General features: G+C 43.0%; 1 non-coding gene across 1 annotated transcript; it reads left to right on the top strand.

Moving 5' to 3' along the window:
- The first annotated feature begins 1,203 nt into the window (after window positions 1-1,203).
- On the top strand, window positions 1,204-1,278 carry Trnal-caa (transfer RNA leucine (anticodon CAA)). Its single transcript has one exon. It is a non-coding gene; the product is annotated as a tRNA-Leu (tRNA).
- The last annotated feature ends 19,489 nt before the right edge of the window (window positions 1,279-20,767 follow it).

Consider the following 20,767-nt stretch of genomic DNA (forward strand, 5'->3'; position numbering starts at 1 on the left):
CAGGTTCTCTGTGTACACCTAACAATAGTACCAGTCATGAAGCTAGACTTTATTATATCTAAGACTACATTCATATCTAAGGGTACAGTTATCTGTGTCATGATTAAAATTAACACACAATACATCTAATTTATTGACTACAGCCAAGTGGAGGCAACTTAAACTTATTGTAGTGTCTTTTGTGATTTTATCATAAAAAATAGAATTATGTTTTGGCAAGTTTTTAATTACAACATGTCACCTCATATCTAAGTGATTTTTGAGTACAAACCATACATCGATTAGAAAAGACAGTCATCTTAATTTACATTGTATACTCAATTTTTTTCAATAATAAAATTACACAAGACACTACAGTAAGCGTAAACTGCCTCCGTTTGGTTGTCAGTAAATAAATTAGATGTTATTATGTGTTAATCTTAATCATGACATAGGTAATTGTACCCTTAGATATCAGTGTTGTACTGAGCAACGTGGTGCCGTGTTTAGATCACTGGACTCGCATTCGGGAGTATGACGGTTCAAACCCGCATTCAAATTTATACTGACTTTTTGATCACCCGGTATATTAATTCACTTGATGGCTCCCGCCCACAGAAATCTGGTTTGCTTTCATTTGACGTGGGAGCTGTAAACGAAAAGACACCAGCAATTTCGCGAAACATATACACAGGTCACGTGGAGAACGACCCCCCACTATAAGCCTGCTCTGCGCATGCGCGAATCTGGCAGCTTGGGCGCGTTAGAAAAATTTTTCCGGGTAGCTTCTGGCTACTTGCTGCTACTGCTCATACGGCAAACAGCCACACTTCAAGTAGCCAGAAGTGGAAGGAAGGCACTGATCATGCGCGAATTCAGCTCTGCGCATGCGCACGAGCCCGCTGGCAACTGCTCAAACAAACGTTAGAGTCCCCAGAATGAGATTTTCACTCTGCAGCGGAATGTGCCCTAACTTCCTGCCATCTTAAAACTGTGTGCCGGCCCGAGACTCGAACTCGGGACCTTTGCCTTTCGCGGGCAAGTGCTCTACCAACTGAGCTACCTAAGCACGACACACGCCGCTTTACTTCTGCCAGTACCTCGTCTCCTACCTTCTAAACTTTACAGAAGCTCTCCTGCGAACCAGGAGAGTTTCTTTAAAGTTTGGAAGGTAGGAGGCGAGGTACTGGCGGAAGTAAAGCTATGAGGACGGGGCGTGAGTCGTGCTTGGATAGCTCAGTTGGTAGAGCACTTGCCCGCAAAAGGCAAAGGTCCCGAGTTCGAGTCTCGGTCCGGCACACAGTTTTAATCTGCCAGGAAGTTTCAAACCTTAGAGTATCGGTCACGAAGCTCCCAGATACCTGGCGCGGACTGTATTTCTAAGCAATCTCTTTAGTAGACTCACTGCACTTCCCCAGTATTCTCTCAATAAACTGAAGTCTACCACCTGCTTTATCCACAAATGAACCATTCCATTTCATATCCCTACATCGTGCTACACCCAGGTATTTGTATGAGTTGGCCGATTTCAACAGTGACTCACTGATATTATAGTCAATATTATAGTCATAGGATACTGCGTTTTTTCGTTCGTGAAGTGCACAATTTTACATTTCTGAACATTTAGAGGAAGTTGCCAGTCTCTACACCATGCTGAAATCTTATAAAAATCTGGATGAATATTTATGCAGTTTTCGTCAGATAGTACTAGCCTAATACTGTAGCCTCTTGCTGAAGATTTACTGCGTATCAGTGGTTTTGAGAAACAGCTGAAATCATTAAAACTGAACAAAGCTCCAGGGCGCGACGGAATCCCTGTAAGATTCAGTACTGAATTTGTGGCTGAGTTAGCCCCTCTTCTTACTATAATCCATGGTTGTTGTTGTAGTGGTCTTCAGTACAGAGACTGGTTTGATGCAGCTCTCCATGCTACTCTACCCTGTGCAGGCTTCTTCATCTCCCAGTACCTACTGCAGCCTACATCCTTCTGAATCTGCTTAGTGTATTCATCTCTTGGTCTCCCTCTACGATTTTTACCCCCCACGCTGCCCTCCAATACTAAATTGGTGATCCATTGATGCCTCAGAATATGTCCTACCAATCGATCCCTTCTTCTAGTCAAGTTGTGCCACAAACTTCTCTTCTCGCCAATCCTATTCAATACCTCCTCATTAGTTACGTGATGTACCCACCTAATCTTCAGCATTCTTCTGTAGCACCACATTTCGAAAGCTTCTATTCTCTTCTTGTCCAAACTATTTATCGTCCACGTTTCACTTCCATACATGGCTACACTCCAAACAAATACTTTCAGAAACGACTTCCTGACACTTAAATCTATATTCGATGTTAACAAATTTCTCTTCTTCAGAAACGCTTTCGTTGCCATAGCCAGTCTAGATTTTATATCCTCTCTACTTCGACCCTCAACAGTTATTTTGCTCCCCAAATAGCAAAACTCCTTTACTACTTTAAGTGTCTCATTTCCTAATCTAATTCCCGCAGCATCACCCGATTTAATTGGACTATATTCCATCATCCTCGTTTTGCTTTTGTTGATGTTCATATTATATCGTCCTTTCAAGACACTGTCCATTCCGTTCAGCTGCTCTTCCAGGTCATTTACTGACAGAACTACAATGTCATCGGCGAACCTAAAAGTTTTTATTTGTTCTCCACGGATTTTAATTCCTACTCCGAATTTTTCTTTTGTTTCCTTTACTGCTTGCTCAATATACAGATTGAATAACTTTGGGATAGGCTACAACCCTGTCTCACTCCCTTCCAAACCACTGCTTCCCCTGCATGCCCCTCGAATCCATGGTAGATCCCTCGAACAAAAAACGGTGCCCAGTTTTTGGAAAAAATGCGCACGGCACACCTGTCTACAAGAAGGGTAGAAGAAATGATTCACAAAACTACCGTCCAGTGCCCTTGACATCGATTTGTTGTAGAATCTTAGAATATATTCTGAGCTCAAACACAGTGAGATATCTTGAACAGAATGACCTCCTCAGTCTCGACCAGCATGGATTTCGAGAACATCGATCATGTGAAATCTATGTCACACTTTTCTTGATGCGTTGGCAAATGTGCCAACACCTTGTAGATAGAGGAGGCCGAAATGCACGCTATAATCTAACGCAGACGGGCGTGAGATCTGGAACAGGATACGTAATGAATGCTATAAAGAAAAGTACGTAGCTGCTGAAATACTTAACTTTTAATCCATCATTTGTATACAGCATTCTTGATGATACAAGTGAGACTCTCTATAGAAAAGGTTAATGGCGCCTTGCTAGGTCGTAGCCATGGACTTAGCTGAAGGCTATTCTAACTGTCTCTCGGCAAATGAGAGAAAGGCTTCATCAGTGTAGTCGCTAGCAAAGTCGTAGTACAAATGGGGCGAGTGCTCGTACGTCTCTCTAGACCTGCCGTGTGGTGGCGCTCGGTCTGCAATTACTGACAGTGGCGACACGCGGGTCCGACATGTACCAATGGACCGCGGCCGATTTAAAGCTACCACCTAGCAAGTGTGGTGTCTGGCGGTGACACCACATTTCTCATGTGACGGATAAAGGCAAGCAGGTAGATGCAATATTTCTTCATTTCCAAAAAGCATTTGACTCAGTACCACACCTAAGCTTATTGTCAAAAGTGCGATCACACGGGGTATCAAATAAAATTTGATACTGGACTGAAGACTTTTGGTACGGAGGACACAGCATATCTTGGATGGAGAAACATCGTCAGATGTGGAAGTAATTTTGGGTGCGGCCCTGAGAAATGTGTTGGAACCCTTGCTGTTCATGTTGTATATTAATGACATTGCAGACAATATTAATAGTAGAATCAAGGTTTCTGCCGATGATATAGTTATCTATATTGAAGAACTATCTGAAACAAACTACATAAATATTCAGTCATATCTTGATAAGATTTCAAAGCGGTACAGAGATTGCCAACTCGCTGTAAATGTTGGGAAATTTAAAACTGTGGATTCACAAAACGAAAGAACGTAATATCCTACGACTGCAATATCAGTGAGTCATTGTTGGAATTTGCCAGCTCCTACCTCGGACGTTGACGTGCGCAAACTGGTTCACATCGCAGCCCCGGGGAATTTTATGAGACAGCCATTCACCACCTCATGTCAAAGTGGGACAAGTGTCTCAACAGCCAGGATCAATACTTCTAACATACAGGTACTCGTTTCTGTAATTATGCCTCCAGCTCATTTCCTTTTGAATGGAAACACACAGCAACAGAACGTATCGGCGTGGCTTCAAAGACTTTGTTACAGGAAATCTTCAAAATGTCCTCCGTTAGCGAGGATACATGCATCCACCCTCCGTCGCACGGAATCCCTGATGCGCTGATGCAGCCCTGGAGAATGGCGTATTGTATCACAGCCGTCCACAATACGAGCACGAAGAGTCTCTACATTTGGTACCGGGGTTGCGTAGACGAGAACTTTCAAATGCCCCCCTAAATGAAAGTCAAGAGGGTTGAGGTCAGGAGAGCGTGGAGGCCACGGAATTGGTCCGCCTCTACCAATCCATCGGTCACCGAATCTGTTGTTGAGAAGCGTACGAACACTTCGACTGAAATGTGCAGGAGCTCCATCGTGCATGAACCACATGTTGTGTCGTACTTGTAAAGGCACATGTTCTAGCAGCCAGGTAGAGTATCCCGTATGGAATCATGATAACGTGCTCAATTGAGCGTAGGTGGAAGAAACTAAAATGAGCTCTAACATGGAAATTAAGCGTTTCCGGACACATGTCCGCATAACATCTTTTCTTTATTTGTGTGTGAGAAATGTTTCCTGAAAGTTGGCCGTACCTTTTTGTAACACCCTGTATATATAAAAAAATAAACAGTTTCAAACTTTTTGAGCCGCTTCGCATAGCCCCACAGGACTGCCGTTCTTTCATCTCTGATTCAGCTCGGTACATTCAATAGTTCGCTCACCGTTTTCTGAACCTAGTCATAGTTTCCCTGAAACGTGTCAAAGATTTTACTCTTTCAGCCCATCGAGTTGAACACATTAGAAACAGTCTTTGAGCTTTTGAGTTTGGATTCGCCTCATCGATACCAGCTGCTAGCACAACATCTGCATACACGCTTTTCCTTGTTGTAGATTTTAGAAATACACACTGAAGCGCCGAAGAAACTGGTATAGGCATGCATATTCAAATAGAGAGATATGTAAACAGTCAGAAAACGGTCCTGCGGTCGGCAATGCCTAAATACGACAACAAGTGTCTGGCGCAGTTGTTAGATCGTTTACTGCTGCTGCAATGGCTGATTATCAAGATTTAAGTGAGTTTGGACGTGGTGTTATAGTCGGCGCACGAGCGATGGGACACAGCATCTCCGAGGTAGCGATAAAGTGACGATTTTCCCGTACGACCATTTCATTAGTGTACTGTTAATATCAGGAATCCGGTAAAACATCAAATCCCCGACATCGCTCGGGCCGGAAAAAGATCCTGCAAAAACGGGACCAACGACGAATGAAGAGAATCGTTCAACACGATAGAAGTGCAATCCTTCTGCAAATTGTTGCAGATTTCAACGTTAGGCCATCAACAAGTGTCAGTGTGCGAACTATTCAACGAAACATCATCGATATGGGCTTTCGGTGCTGAAGGTCCACTCGTGTACTCTCGATGACTGAAAGCTTTACACCTCGCCTGGGCCAGTCAACACAGACATTGGAGTGTTCATGACTGGAAACATGTTGCCTTGTCGGACGAGTCTCGTTTCAAATTGTATCGAGCGGATGGACGTATACAGCTACGGAGACAGCCACATGAACCCGTGGACCGTACATGTCATTAGAGAACTGTTCAAGCTGGTGGGGGCTCTGTAATGGTGTGGGGCGTCTGCAGTTGGAGTGATATGGGACCCCTGATACGTCTAGATACGACTCTGACAGGTGACACGTACGTATACATTCTGTCTGGTCACCTGCGTCCATCCCTGTCCATTGTGCATTCCGACGGACTTGGGCAATTCCAGCAGGACAATGCGACACCCCACACCTCCGGAATTGCTCCAGAGTGGCTACAGGAAGACTCTCCTTAGTCTAAACACTTCCGCTGGCCACCAAACTCCCCAGACATGAACATTATTGAGCGTATCTGGGATGCCTTACAACATGCTGTTCAGAAGAGATCTTCATGCTCTCGTACTCTTACGGAGTTATTGCCAGCCCTGCATGATTAATCTTGTCAATTTCCTCCAGCACTACTTCAGACATTAGTCGTGTCCATCCCACGTCGTGTTGCGGCACATCTGCGTGCTCGCGGGGGCCCTACACGATGTTAGGCAGGTGTACCAGTTTCTTTGGCAATAGACATCGACCATCTCGGCAATTATTTATCAACCCCTTCAGTCAGTTATACCAATGGCCTTGCGGCAGTGGTAACACTGGTTCCCGTCAGCTCACCGAAGTTAAGCGCTGTCGGGCTGGGCTAGCACTTGGATGGGTGACCATCCGGTCTGCCGAGCGCTGTTGGCAAGCGGGCTGCACTCAGCCCTTGTGAGGCAAACTGAGGAGCTACTCGACTGAGAAGTAGCGGCTCCGGTCCCGTAAACTGACATACGGCCGGGAGAGCGGTGTGCTGACCACATACCCCTCCATATCCGCAACCTGTCACGCCTGTGGGCTGAGGATGACATGACGGCCGGTCGGTACCGTTGGGCATTCCAAGGCCTGTTCGGGCGGAGTTTAGTTTAGTTCAGTTATGTGAAAGAGGCAGTGTAACATCTAGAAAGGTATCAGAAGGAAGTAAGCAGAGAGAGAAATTGATATTCTTGCTGGTGTTGCAGTTGATCCGCACGTTAACTCCTGCGCAATCGCACGAGGAAGTGGCATGAGTCAGGCAAGTGTTCAAATGGCTCTGAGCACTATGGGACTTCACATCTGAGTTCATCAATCCCCTAGATCTGAGAACTACTTAAACCTAACTAACCTAAGGGTATCACACACATCCATGCCCGAAGCAGGATTCGAACTTGCGACCATAGCGGTCACGCGGTTCCAGACTGAAGCGCCTAGAACCGCACGGCCACACCGGCCAGCTCAGGCAAGTGTCCTAAGCGTAAGTTTCACCCCCATGACATCTCTCTCGATCAAGAGCTGCATGGAAACGATTATGAGATTCGTGTTAACTTCAGTACATGGGCGTTAAAACAAGATACTTCAGATGTAGCATGTATCTTATTTAGTGATGAAGCCACATTTACCAATCATAGCCAGTTAAACCGCAGAAATATGCACTATTGGGGTCATACCAACCCTTTTGTCTTGGTCACGTTAAAACGTCAGAGTCCGTAGAGAGTAAACGTGTAGTATGGGACAATGATTCGTTAGCTCATAGGTCCGTTTTTCATAGACGGAAGACTGAACGCGGTGAAGTATCGCAGCCTCCTAACAGACCATCTTCCAGAGATCCTAGAAGACGTTCCTCTGCAGACTGAGGAGAACCTGTGGTATCAGCACTATGGCTGTCCAGACCATAATGCACGAAGTATTGCAGCATGTCTTCACGAACTGTTTCCAAATCGTTGGATTGGACGGAGAGGACCTGTACCTTGGCCGGCCCATTCCCCGCATTGACGCCGTTAGACATTTTTCAGTGGCTAAGGCTGACAGACGCTGTGTACAAGGACATACCTACCACAGCCGATCACACGCAACGAAATCTCCGCTGAAATGGTAGCACGTGTGCAGCAGTCGTTCCATACCAGACTGGTGAGACGTTGTAATTACTGGTATTAAGGAAAACGAGGAAGGGAGGACTCACTAATGTAACTTGCACACAACCTGAAACTTCCTGCCAGACTAAAACTGTGTGCCGGACCGAGACTCGAACTCGGGCCCTTTGCCTTTCGCAGGCAAGTGGTCTACCAACTGGGCAACCCAAGCACGACTCACGCCACGTCTTCACAGCTTTACTTCTGCCAATACCTCGTCTCCTACCTTCCAAACTTTACAGAAGCTCTCCTGCGAACCTTGCAGAACTAGCACTCCTGAAAGAAAGGATATAGCGGAAACATGGCTTAGCCACAGCCTGGGGGATGTTTCCAGAATGAGATTTTCACTCTGCAGCGGAGTGTGCGCTGATATGAAACTTCCTGGCAGATTAAAACTGTGTGCTAGACCGAGACTCGAACTCGGGACCTTTGTCTTTCGTGGGCAAGTGCTCTACCAACTTTTTTTTTTTTTTTTTTTTTTTTTTTTTGTAATCTCATTTTGTTCGTTTTCGTTCGTTGCATCTGCTCGGGGTGGACGTCGCAAGACACCCGTTTCAGTTCGTCGCTGATCCATTTTTTATTACAGAGGGCAGCTAACCCTCTGACCAATCACGCTGAGCTACCGCGCTGGCGACTGAACTACCCAAGCGCGACTCACGCCCCGTCCCCACAGCTTTAATTCCGCCAGGACCTCGTCTCCTGCCTTCCAAACTTCGCAGAAGCTCTCCTGCACACCTTGAAGTGCTGTTATATTCATAACCGGTGTAACCTCCAGAATGTTGAGTGCAAGGATACAGACATGCATTCATTTTGTCATACAGGTGACGGGTGTCGATTTTTGGGATGGATTTACACGCCTGTTGCACTTGATCAGTCAATACAGGGACGGTTCAATGCTGGTTGGGGATGAAGCTAGAGTTGTCGTCCGATGTTGAACCGTAATCGATTGGAGACAGATGTGGTGATTGAGCACACCAAGACAAACATGTCAACACTCTGTAGAGCTGGTTGGGTTACAACATCGATATGTGGGCAAGCATTATCCTACGAGGTGCATTCAAGTTCTAAGGCCTCCGATTTTTTTCTAATTAACTACTCACCCGAAATCGATGAAACTGGCGTTACTTCTCGACTTAGTCGCCCTGCAGACGTACACATTTTTCACAACGCTGACGCCATGATTCCATGGCAGCGGCGAAGGCTTCTTTAGGAGTCGGTTTTGACCACTGGAAAATCGCTGAGGCAATAGCAGCACGGCTGGTGAATGTGCGGCCACGGAGAGTGTCTTTCATTGTTGGAAAAAGCCAAAAGTCACTAGGAGCCAGGTCAGGTGAGTAGGGAGCATGAGGAATCACTTCAAAGTTGTTATAACGAAGAAACTGTTGTGTAACGTTAGCTCGATGTGCGGGTGCGTTGTCTCGGTGAAACAGCACACGCGCAGTCCTTCCCGGACGTTTTTGTTGCAGTGCAGGAAGGAATTTGTTCTTCAAAACATTTTCGTAGGATGCACCTATTACCGTAGTGCCCTTTGGAACGCAATGGGTAAGGATTACACCCTCGCTGTCCCAGAACGTGGACACCATCATTTTTTCAGCACTGGTGGCTACCCGAAATTTTTTTGGTGGCGGTGAATCTGTGTGCTTCCATTGAGCTGACTGGCGCTTTGTTTCTGGATTGAAAAATGGCACCCACGTCTCATCCATTGTCACAACCGACGAAAACGAAGTCCCATTCGTGCTGTCGTTGCGCGTCAACATTGCTCGGCAACGTGCCACATGGGCAGCCGTGTGGTCGTCCGTCAGCATTCGTGGCACCCACCTGGATGACACTTTTCGCATTTTCAGGTCGTCACGCAGGATTGTGTGCACAGAACCCACAGAAATGCCAACTCTGGAGGCGATCTGTTCGACAGTCATTCGGCGATCCCCCAAAACAATTGTCTCCACTTTCTCGATCGTGTCGTCAGACCGGCTTGTGCGAGCCCGAGGTTGTTTCGGTTTGTTGTCACACGATGTTCTGCCTTCATTAAACTGTCGCACCCACGAACGCACTTTCGACACATCCGTAACTCCGTCACCACATGTCTCCTTCAACTGTCGATGAATTTCAATTGGTTTCACACCACGCAAATTCAGAAAACGAATGATTGCACACTGTTCAAGTAAGGAAAACGTCGCCATTTTAAGTATTTAAAACAGTTCTCATTCTCGCCGCTGGTGGTAAAATTCCATCTGCCGTACGGTGCTGCCATCTCTGGGACATATTGACAATGAACACGGCCTCATTTTAAAACAATGCACATGTTTCTATGTTTCCAGTCCGGAGAAAAAAAATCGGAAGCCTTAGAACTTGAATGCAGCTCGTATTGGAAAACGCCCCCTGGAATGCTGTTCGTGAATGACAGTACAGCAGGTCGAATCTCCAGACTGTCAAACAGTTTTGCATTCAAGGCACTTGGGATAACCACGAGAGTGCTCCTGCTGTCATACGAAATCTCACCACAGACTATTACTACAGGTATAGGTCCAATGTGTCTAGCACGCAGACAGCTCGGGTACAGGTCCTCGACTGGCCTCCTTGTAACCAACACACGGCCATTGCTGGCATCGAGGCAGAACCGGCTTTCATCAGAAATCACGACAGGCCTCCACCCTGCCCTCCAATGAGCTCTCGCTTGACACCAATGAAGTCCAAATGGCGGTGGTTCGGGGTCGTCGGAATGCACACTATAGGGCGCCTGGCTCGGAGCTGTCCTTGAAGTAACAGGTTCGTAACAGTCCGTTGTGTCACTGTTGTGCCAGCTGCTGCTCAGATTGCTGCTGCAGATGCAGAACGATGCTCCAGAGCCATACACCGAACACAATGGTCTTCCCTTTCGGTTGTGCCATGGGGACGTCCATAGCCCGGCCTTCTGGCAACGTACATTTTCGTGAACATCATTGCCAGCGATCATGTACAGCGGCTACATTTCTGCCAAGTCTTTCTGCAATATCGCAGAACGAACATCCGGCTTCTCTTAGCCCTATTACATGACTTCGTTCAAACCTACTGAGGTATTGTTATTGGCGTCTTTGTCGCCTTAAGTGGGGTAGGTCGTCAAACGGGGCAACTTGGAGCGGGAGAGGCACCACAGTACATTTTAATTTCCACTGTCTATATTTTTACAAATAAATTCATAAAATTTCATCAGCATGAGCAGGAAGGATTCAGGATTCACACTCATAGCAGCGGAAGTTGTAAAACATAATAAAATAAATTTTTTTATATGTGAAATTTCATCATTTTTTTACTTACTGTTGGCTGCATTTGTTGATATAGGTAAACTTTTCTTCATGATGAATTTTGTACAGAACATAAACCATACTTACAGGTGTGTGAAACTCTAAAATTTATGTAATTTACGAAGATATGAATGAGCTGTTACATTTTAAACTTAATGTTAAGAAAAAATTCAAATTTTATAGTTAATTGTGTCAATTTTTAGCACAGATTTTAATAGATTTTGGAAAATTGTACAGTTTCATACACCGGTAAGTATGGTTTGTATGCTGTGAAAAATTAATCGAAGAATCTCTCTTACCCTCATATTTGTTACGAGACGCGCAGTTTACACTGAAGAGCCAAAAATTATGAATCCCTGCTTAATAGCTCGTTTGCACATCTTTGGAGCGAAATACATAGCAGATTCTGCTTATCAGAGATCTGACAGTTTGATGGTACGTTTGTGGAGGTATGTGTCATTAGATATCTATGCATAAGTCATGTAATTCGCGTAAATGACGGGCCGCTGATTTGCGTTGGCGGTGAAAGCAGCCGAGAGCGACCCAGATGGGTTCCACAGGATTTATATCAGGCGAATTTGGTCGCCGAGACAGCAGCGTTCACCATAACTCTCCTCAGACCACTGTAGCACGATTCTGGTTCCGAGACGCAGACAATTATACTGTTGAGAGATGACATCGCTGCCAGGGAAGACTTCAAGGATGAAGGGATGCAGGTGGTTCGCAGCTGCCAGCGTGTCTTCGATTACTACCGCAGGCTCCATGCAAGGAGAACGTCTCCTGTAGCATAATGCTGCTCCCACCAACCTGCGACCGTGGCGCACTGCACGTTTCGAGCCGCCTCTCACCTCGATGACGGCGTTTGTGGTGACGACCATCGACCTAGTGTAACGAAAATGTGATTCACTCAAAGAGCTGACACGTTTCCACTGATCGGCAGTCCAATCCCGATGGTCCCGTGCCCACTGCAATCGTATTTGCCCATGTTGGAAAACATGTGAACACTGTAACGGAACATATTAAAGGCTTTACTGTACCGAAGTATGCGATACCCTCCAAATTCAACCAGTTTAACGAGTATTTATGATTATAGAAAAGTTATTGTGTATGTTAACAATGATTGCGTAACATGTCTCCATAAACAGTCAACCCATTAAATTATACGGAATAACTGACCCACACAAAAGTTAATATCACTGGATCACTGATACAGCAAATGTCATCATGTAAAAACACTGAGTTCATCTTAAATAATTAATATGAAGTACGAAAAATAGTGTACAACTTAGGTATTTTGGATCTCCTTAAATAAAAATCACCCAGTGAAACCTATTTGTTCACTAGGAGCGTTTTCACTTAGTATTCACGAAATCAATCCTGTTTTAGACGAAAACCAATGTATTTCTTAATAATTCATGTTAATTACTTATTTATGCAAATTAGAGAAGTCAATTGACAAACTTCTAAAAAACGGACTTTTTGTAACAAAGAATTATTCTGTCAAGTCAACAAATCTGTCTGTCATTTTAATAACATGTTAAATTATGTCACTCGATGCAAATTAATAACTTTTCTGCACAAATTACGATAACAGACGTACATGTGACTTGTAAACTATATCTCTTTTTAGTAGTTCTTTGACAATGTTATAAATACGAGCAGCAAGAAGGGTCGAAAAGCAGTCGGAATGTCACTTTGGTACAGTGTGTTTGTGTGTTATTGTTTGAGGTGGATAAACAATGCAAATAACATGTAAAGGAAGTTGTGTTGTGTCATAGTCTTTGGTGGACAGTGGAATTAAGATGGCCACCAGAGAAATAAATATTTGAAGTTTACATATTTGTTGGTTTCGTTCATCCTTTATCATCAAAAGCACATAAAACAAAACACGGGACCTCATGTTTTTAACCCTAGACAACCAGATTTAGAGCCAGCATCAACATCGAGACACAGCAGCGATCCAGCAAGCAGCAGTGATTACTACAATGCATTTTAATGGCGCCAACCTAACATCAAGTGCTAACAAGCTCCGTAAATGGGAGTGAAATAGTGCGATTATAGCAATTAGCAATATCTACGACCAGGCGACCATTACAACACGTAAGGGTGGTCTCTTGCAGAGCTCCATGTTCAACAACGTACGATGGACGGTGTGCTCCAAAACACTTGTGCGTGCACCAGCATTGTGCTCTTTCAGCAGAGATGCCACAGATCGCCATCTGTCCTACTTTACTGAGTAGACAAGTCTCCGAATCCCACGTTCTGTGAAGAGTATTGGCCGTCCAACCAGTTAGTGGCTAGTGGTACTTTCACTGTCCTTCTTCCTCTTTCCATATACAGGGTGAGTCACCTAACGTTACCGCTGGATATACAGGGTGATTCAAAAAGAATACCACAACTTTAGGAATTTAAAACTCTGCAACGACAAAAGGCAGAGCTAAGCACTATCTGTCGGCGAATTAAGGGAGCTATAAAGTTTCATTTAGTTGTACATTTGTTCGCTTGAGGCGCTGTTGACTAGGCGTCAGCATCAGTTGATGCTAAGATGGCGACCGCTCAACAGAAAGCTTTTTGTGTTATTGAGTACAGCAGAAGTGAATCGACGACAGTCGTTCAGCGTGCATTTCGAACGAAGTATGGTGTTAAACCTCCTGATAGGTGGTGTATTAAACGTTGGTATAAACAGTTTACAGAGAATGGGTGTTTGTGCAAAGGGAAAAGTTCTGGACGGCCGAGAACGAGTGATGAAAATGTAGCACGCATCCAGCAAGGATTTGTTCGCAGCGCAGGAAAATCGACTCGCAGAGCTAGCAGAGAGCTGCAAATTCCACAATCAACTGTATGGAGAGTCCTACGAAAAATGTTAGTTATGAAACCTTATCGTCTGAAATTGATTCAAGCACTGTCTGCAGCTGATAAGATTAAAAGAATCGATTTCTGTGATTTTATCCTTGCTCAAATGGAAACAGATGAATCTTTCGTTTCAAAGATTGTGTGTAGTGATGAAGCAACTTTCCACACTAACGAGAAAGTCAACGGTCACAATGTTTGTATATGGGGCACTGAGAATCCGCGGGAAACAACTCAGTATGAACGTGACTCGCCTAAGGTGAACGTTTTCTGTGCCATTTCAGCCAATAAAGTTTTTGGTCCCTTTTTCTTCGAAGGTGCTACTGTAACTGGACTACAGTATCTGGAGATGTTAGAGAATTGGCTGTTCCCTCAGCTCGAACAAGAAGCACAGCAATTCATATTTCAGCAGGATGGAGCGCCACCACATTGGCACTTATCTGTCCGTAACTACCTGAACGTCAACTACCCGAGGCGATGGATCGGCCGCCAGGCAGCCCGTGACAGAGCACTTCATCACTGGCCTCCAAGAAGCACTGATCTTACCCCCTGCGATTTTTTCTTATGGGGGTATGTTAAGGATATGGTGTTTCGGCCACCTCTCCCAGCCACCATTGATGATTTGAAACGAGAAATAACAGCAGCTATCCAAACTGTTACGCCTGATTAACATTTTACAATGTAACAAACGGCACTGATTACGTATTTGTTTATATGTTCAGATGTCCTAACAAAACTAACGTGGTTCCATTTAAAAAAACGTAGGTTTGTGTTAAAAAACATACTTCTGTGCATTTTTGTATGGTTTGCATTAACCAATTACACTAGCCCCTCTCCTCACGTTCGGTCTGTGGAATCGGTTCATCAGTATTTGATGTGGTTTACGAAATATATCCAGCGGTAATGTTAGGTGACTCACCCTGTATACTCACGACAGTAGCACGTAAACATTTGACCAGCTTCGCCGTTATCGAGATACCCGTTCACAGGCTCTGCGTAATAATAATTTGCCCTCTGTCAAAGTCGCTTATCTCAGTGTATTTCCCCACTTGCAGCCCATATTTTCGCTGTGGTGATCCCCCGTCGGTCTCTGCTTCGCTTATATACGAGGGTAAGTCAATTATTATCCACAATTTAGTTATATTTTTATTTATTTTGGTAGTACTGTCGTTTTACGTTGATGACGCGTTCAGTATTTGTTGTTACATCTTTGCAATTTTCAAGCTGCTAGGTCAGTTTCGTTACCGCTGCCGTGCTGTTAATGATGGCTGCTCCGCTGTCTATTTGCGACAAAGAAGAGCAACGTTCAGTGATCCGCTTTTTGTGATCGGAACGCGTATCAGGGGCCGAAATTCATCGAAGACTTCCGGTGCAGTACGGGAAAAGAGTTTTTGCCACAACAGAGTGTCTACGAATGGATTGAAAAATTCCCAAATGGCCGCAAAAGTCTTATGCCCGATGAAGGAGCCGGACGACCGTTTACCGCCACAAATGAAGAGACCATTGAGCGTTCACGTGAAAGGATTCTCTTAGCCAGACGATTAACTACTGACGAAGTGGCACATCGTTCGCAAATTAGTCACGGTTCTTCCTACGAAATCATCCACAACAAACTTGGGTTTCATAAAGTTTGTGGAAGATGGGTCCCAAAACAACTCAGGCAGTTGCATAAACAAACACGCTTGGACATCTGCAAAAAAACATTTGGATCGCCGTGGTAACGAAGGGGACAACTTCTGGTGACGAAACATGGATCCATCATTACGAGCTGGACAGTAAACCATATAGTATAGAATGGAAACATCCAAATTAGCCGTGCAAGAAAAAGTTCCAAGACTCAACCGTCCGCAGGATAACTGACGCTTACAGTTTTTTGGGACGCACAGGGTCCAGTACTGGAACGTTATGGGGAAAGGGGCACAACAATAAACAGTGTATGTTACAGTGAGATGCTTATTGTCAGGCTAAAGCCTGCAATACGAAGCAAACGCCAAGGATTGCTGTCAAAAGGTGTTGTGTTGTTGCACGACAATGCCCGTCCGCATACTGCTGCCCACGCTGCTGAAACGCTCCAGGAACTCAAATTTTAAGTACTGGATCATCCTCCAAGTAGTCCCGATCTTGCCCCTTCTGACTATCACTTGTTTGGTCCACTCAAACAGGCATTAAGGGGCCGTCGATTTGCCTCGGACGGAGCAGTGAAAGAAGCGGTGCATTCCTGGCTCGCAGCTCAACCTAGAACTTTGTTTTATGAGGGCATCAGGAAGCTTGGACAACGATGGACCGAATGCGTTGAAACGCAAGGAGACTATGTTGAAAAATAATGTTCTTGCAAGTTTCCTATTTGATTACACTAAAATTTTATACTTACTTTGCGGATAATAATTGACTTACCCTCGTACTTTCGTTACCGCATCACTTCCACGGAACACTACTAGGTGCCATCCAACGTCGCATTGACCAGTAATCATAATACAGGGTGATTCAAAAAGAATACCACAACTTTAAAAATATGTATTTAATGAAAGAAACATAATATAACCTTCTGTTGTACATCATTACAAAGAGTATTTAAAACGTTTTTTTTCACTCAAAAACAAGTTCAGAGATGTTCAATATGGCCCCCTCCAGACACTCGAGCAATATCAACCCGATACTCCAACTCGTTCCACACTCTCTGTAGCGTATCAGGCGTAACAGTTTGGATAGCTGCTGTTATTTCTCGTTTCAAATCATCAATGGTGGCTGGGAGAGGTGGCCGAAACACCATATCCTTAACATACCCCCATAAGAAAAAATCGCAGGGGGTAAGATCAGGGCTTCTTGGAGGCCAGTGATGAAGTGCTCTGTCACGGGCTGCCTGGCGGCCGATCCATCGCCTCGGGTAGTTGACGTTCAGGTTTCATAACTAACCTTTTTCGTAGGACTCTCCATACAGTTGATTGTGGAATTTGCAGCTCTCTGCTAGCTCTGCGAGTCGATTTTCCTGCGCTGCGAACAAATGCTTGCTGGATGCGTGCTACATTTTCATCACTTGTTCTCGGCCGTCCAGAACATTTCCCTTTGCACAAACACCCATTCTCTGTAAACTGTGTATACCAACGTTTAATACACCACCTATCAGGAGGTTTAACACCATACTTCGTTCGAAATGCACGCTGAACAACTGTCGTCGATTCACTTCTGCCGTACTCAATAACACAAAAAGTTTTCTGTTGAGCGGTCGCCATCTTAGCATCAACTGACGCTGACGCCTAGTCAACAGCGCCTCAAGCGAACAAATGTACAACTAAATGAAACTTTATAGCTCCCTTAATTCGCCGACAGATAGTGCTTAGCTCTGCCTTTTGTCGTTGCAGAGTTTTAAATTCCTAAAGTTGTGGTATTCTTTTTGAATCACCCTGTACTTTCGCTCAATCAGTGTTGTGGTCTTCATTCCAGAAACTGGTTTGATGCAGCTCTCCATGCTACTCGTTCCTGTACAAGCTTCTTCATCTCCCAGTACCTACTGCAACCAACATCCTTCTGAATCTGTTTAGTTTATTCATCTCTGGGTCTCCCTCTACGATTATTGCCCTCCATGCTGCCCTTGAATACTAAATCGGTGATCCCTTGATGCCTCAGAACATGCCCTACCAACCGATACCTTCTTCTGGTCAAGTTGGGCCACAAATTCTTCTTCTCCCCAATTGTATTCAGTACCTCCTCATTATTTATGTGATCTACCCATCTAATCTTCAGCATTCTTCTGTAGCACCACGTTTAGAAAGCTTCTATTCTCTTCTTGTCTAAACTATGTATCGTCCATGTTTCACTTCCATACATGGCTGCACTCCATACAAATACTTTCAGGAAAGGCTTCCTGACACTTAAATCGATGTTAACAAATTTCTTTTCTTCAGAAACACTTTCCTTGCCATTGCCAGTCTACATGCTATACCCTCTCTACTCCGACCATTATCAGTTGTTAGCTCCGCAAATAGCAAAACTCGTCTATTACTATAAGTGTTTCCTTACCTAATCTAATTTCCCAAGCATCATCTGGTCAGTGAATATTGCCAATTATACAATCTATAATTTTATGGTTGAACTGCTATCTATACTGCCATACTAGTAATTCACCTGTAAGAGCTGAACGCTAACTCCTTTGTATCTCTGATTCAAAAGTTTGGTAAAACAGGGTATGCGGTTCAAACCTGGAACCTTCACATCTCTGTAATTAGTGCTGCCATTCGTCTGATAATGCTCGGAGTTACTAACAATTGTCATTTCAGAAAGTTTTAGAGAATCTTCATTTGCAGTCACTTACTCCTTTTTAAAGTTGAACCTCAGACGTATTTAGCTCCTAGGTTAGAAATGAAAAAGTATTATGTGTTTCACTGTTTTTGGAAATTCAACCCCTAAAAAAGTGAAATAGAGCCCTCATTGCGCAGCCCAAACAGCTAAAAACAGAAACTAGAAAGTTGGAGAGGTGCTGATCTTATACTATAGGCATCATCTAAGAAGAAACTGTCCAAAATTCCACCTGTAAGAGGGAGAAATACAGGACAAAAAGCTTTATGAAATTATTTCATTGTGAAAGCATTTTTGAACCTAATTCTATGAACATTTTTATTTGGCTTTTCTGTTAGAAATAAAAAAGTACGTTTCACAGGGTAAAATAGGAGATGAAAAATTTTACGAAAATATTTCGTTATTTTTTTAAATATAAATCTATGAAAATTGGTATTTCACTTCTCGTTTGGATATAAAAGAAATATGTGGTAGGGGATGAAAGTTTCTATGGAAATCCCACCACAAGAACACAAGAGGCACGATTAACAGAAACCTTGGATTCCAGCTAACAAAAATCGCTTTTTATTCAGAAGTATATCTGCAAAAAGATCGTGCTTCTATGGCCTTAATTAGCATCTAAAGTTTAGAAGCTGTTGCAATTTATGAACCACACAAAAATTCAATTACAGAAAAAATCTGTGCAGACCATAAAGTCTATGTGAGCACAGCAGCAGGCACTAAGCTATTTATCAAATATTTTTGCTAAGTTAGTTATCAAATATTTTTGCATGTCACACCTTCTAACCTCTCTCTCCCCATACACCAACCCTTGATTCGTTAAATAAATGAAGAAACACCATTTGGTTCACTTCTTTTATTACTGAATACAGGTTTCAACCTGAACTGTAGATCATCTTCTAATCTAGTTGGAACAGAAAAAAGGGAACAACAATAAAAATTACAAAAGTATGTTATTACAGACATACTATCAGAAGTTGCAAAATTAGCAACAAAATATTATAAGAATCCACTCATACCTGGGGCCACAAAGTGCATTTTGTTAATGTGTTACCTTATCATATCTTTTTATTCTTGAGCTCGTTATGTATTTTATTTTATTAGGGAGGCTGTTTTAATATACTAACCTATGACATGCATACATATCACATGATGACACAAAAATTATTACCCATCAACAATACTTGTATTTTATGTTAGTTGACAAATTGAAATTTTTTGTTCGAGGTACGTGTAGTTTCCCATAATATTCTGCTGTTAATTGAGCAGCCTCTGATGACAGTGTTTGTGTTTAACAATTTCATCATTTTTATTGTTGCTGCATCTTTTCATTGTAACAACTAGACCTGAAGATGATGCGCAGTACAGATTGAAATTTGTAGTCGGTAATAAAAGAAGTGATCCAGATGGTGACTGTTTATTTATTATAAGACAAGAGATCATGGTTCCTATGACATGGCATCAATTATGGATTGATTGATTACTTGATGTATTGATGGCTGGGTCACTGATAAATTTATTGATGCAAGGATGATCGATTAATTGATGCTGGATGGATAGCTGGCTGTATGTACAGATGACAGAATCTTTTGATGTGAATGATTGACACCCCTCCCCCCCCCCCCCAATCTCCAGATTATAAAGTTTATATAACTATGCATCAAATTTGGAATACAGTGAGGTATTGTTATAACTATGAGGGAAGAGGGATGTTTTCTGGAAAGAAATTTAGAAAATAAGTGTGCAGTATCCTCATTTCTCTGACAGTAGGTAGATATGTTGTGCACAATGAAATGAACATAGTGAATTATTGCCACTATATATCATATAAAGTATGCAATACAGATGTTTTAAATATACTTCATTGTTCAGCAAATTACAAGACATACTGTACAAAAATCAATTGGACCAAAGTTTATACATTTATAGCTATACATTAAACAATAATAATTACAGAATTATTATGTACACAGTTCACTGCCTAACTACGGTGTACTTCAATGGTAGATTACACTATTTATGGAGAAATTTACTCCTTGGGCTCCAGGTTCCTTCTGTTCTTCAAGGAATGTACTACCAATGCAGAAACTTACTACAGCTGTGCTGTGTCATGTCCTTGACAACAAGAAAATCAAACAGAATAATAATTTAATAGATAACTTAGACATTATCTACAAGCCATAATATATGTATTTTTCTCATAAGTGCTATACTACCTAATGCATAACATTTTTTAAAAATGTGGAATTACTTTCTTACATTGGATAGTTGAACTGTATAAATCCATCTCTGTACAGCTTTGCTGATAAATAATGCTGCAACAGTACACATTGACATGAGTGTACAAACTTTGCTACAAAATATATTTATATATAAAACAGAATGAAGGATTCAGAAAATTTGGTGCTATACATCACTCAATACAATATTGTTAGTAAGGAAATTCTGACAGTCCTTCATAATAATATAACACATCTCCATTAATATTTCTCAGCTAGTTGCATACTAGAATTGACACATTACAACTTAACACAGATAATTCTACATCTCTTAGCTTTTAAATGTTTTTCTGTTGGAACTTTGGTGCTCTGATTTTA

Source organism: Schistocerca cancellata, chromosome 11, assembly GCF_023864275.1.
Source record: "Schistocerca cancellata isolate TAMUIC-IGC-003103 chromosome 11, iqSchCanc2.1, whole genome shotgun sequence".
In the NCBI taxonomy this organism is placed as follows: domain Eukaryota; kingdom Metazoa; phylum Arthropoda; class Insecta; order Orthoptera; family Acrididae; genus Schistocerca; species Schistocerca cancellata.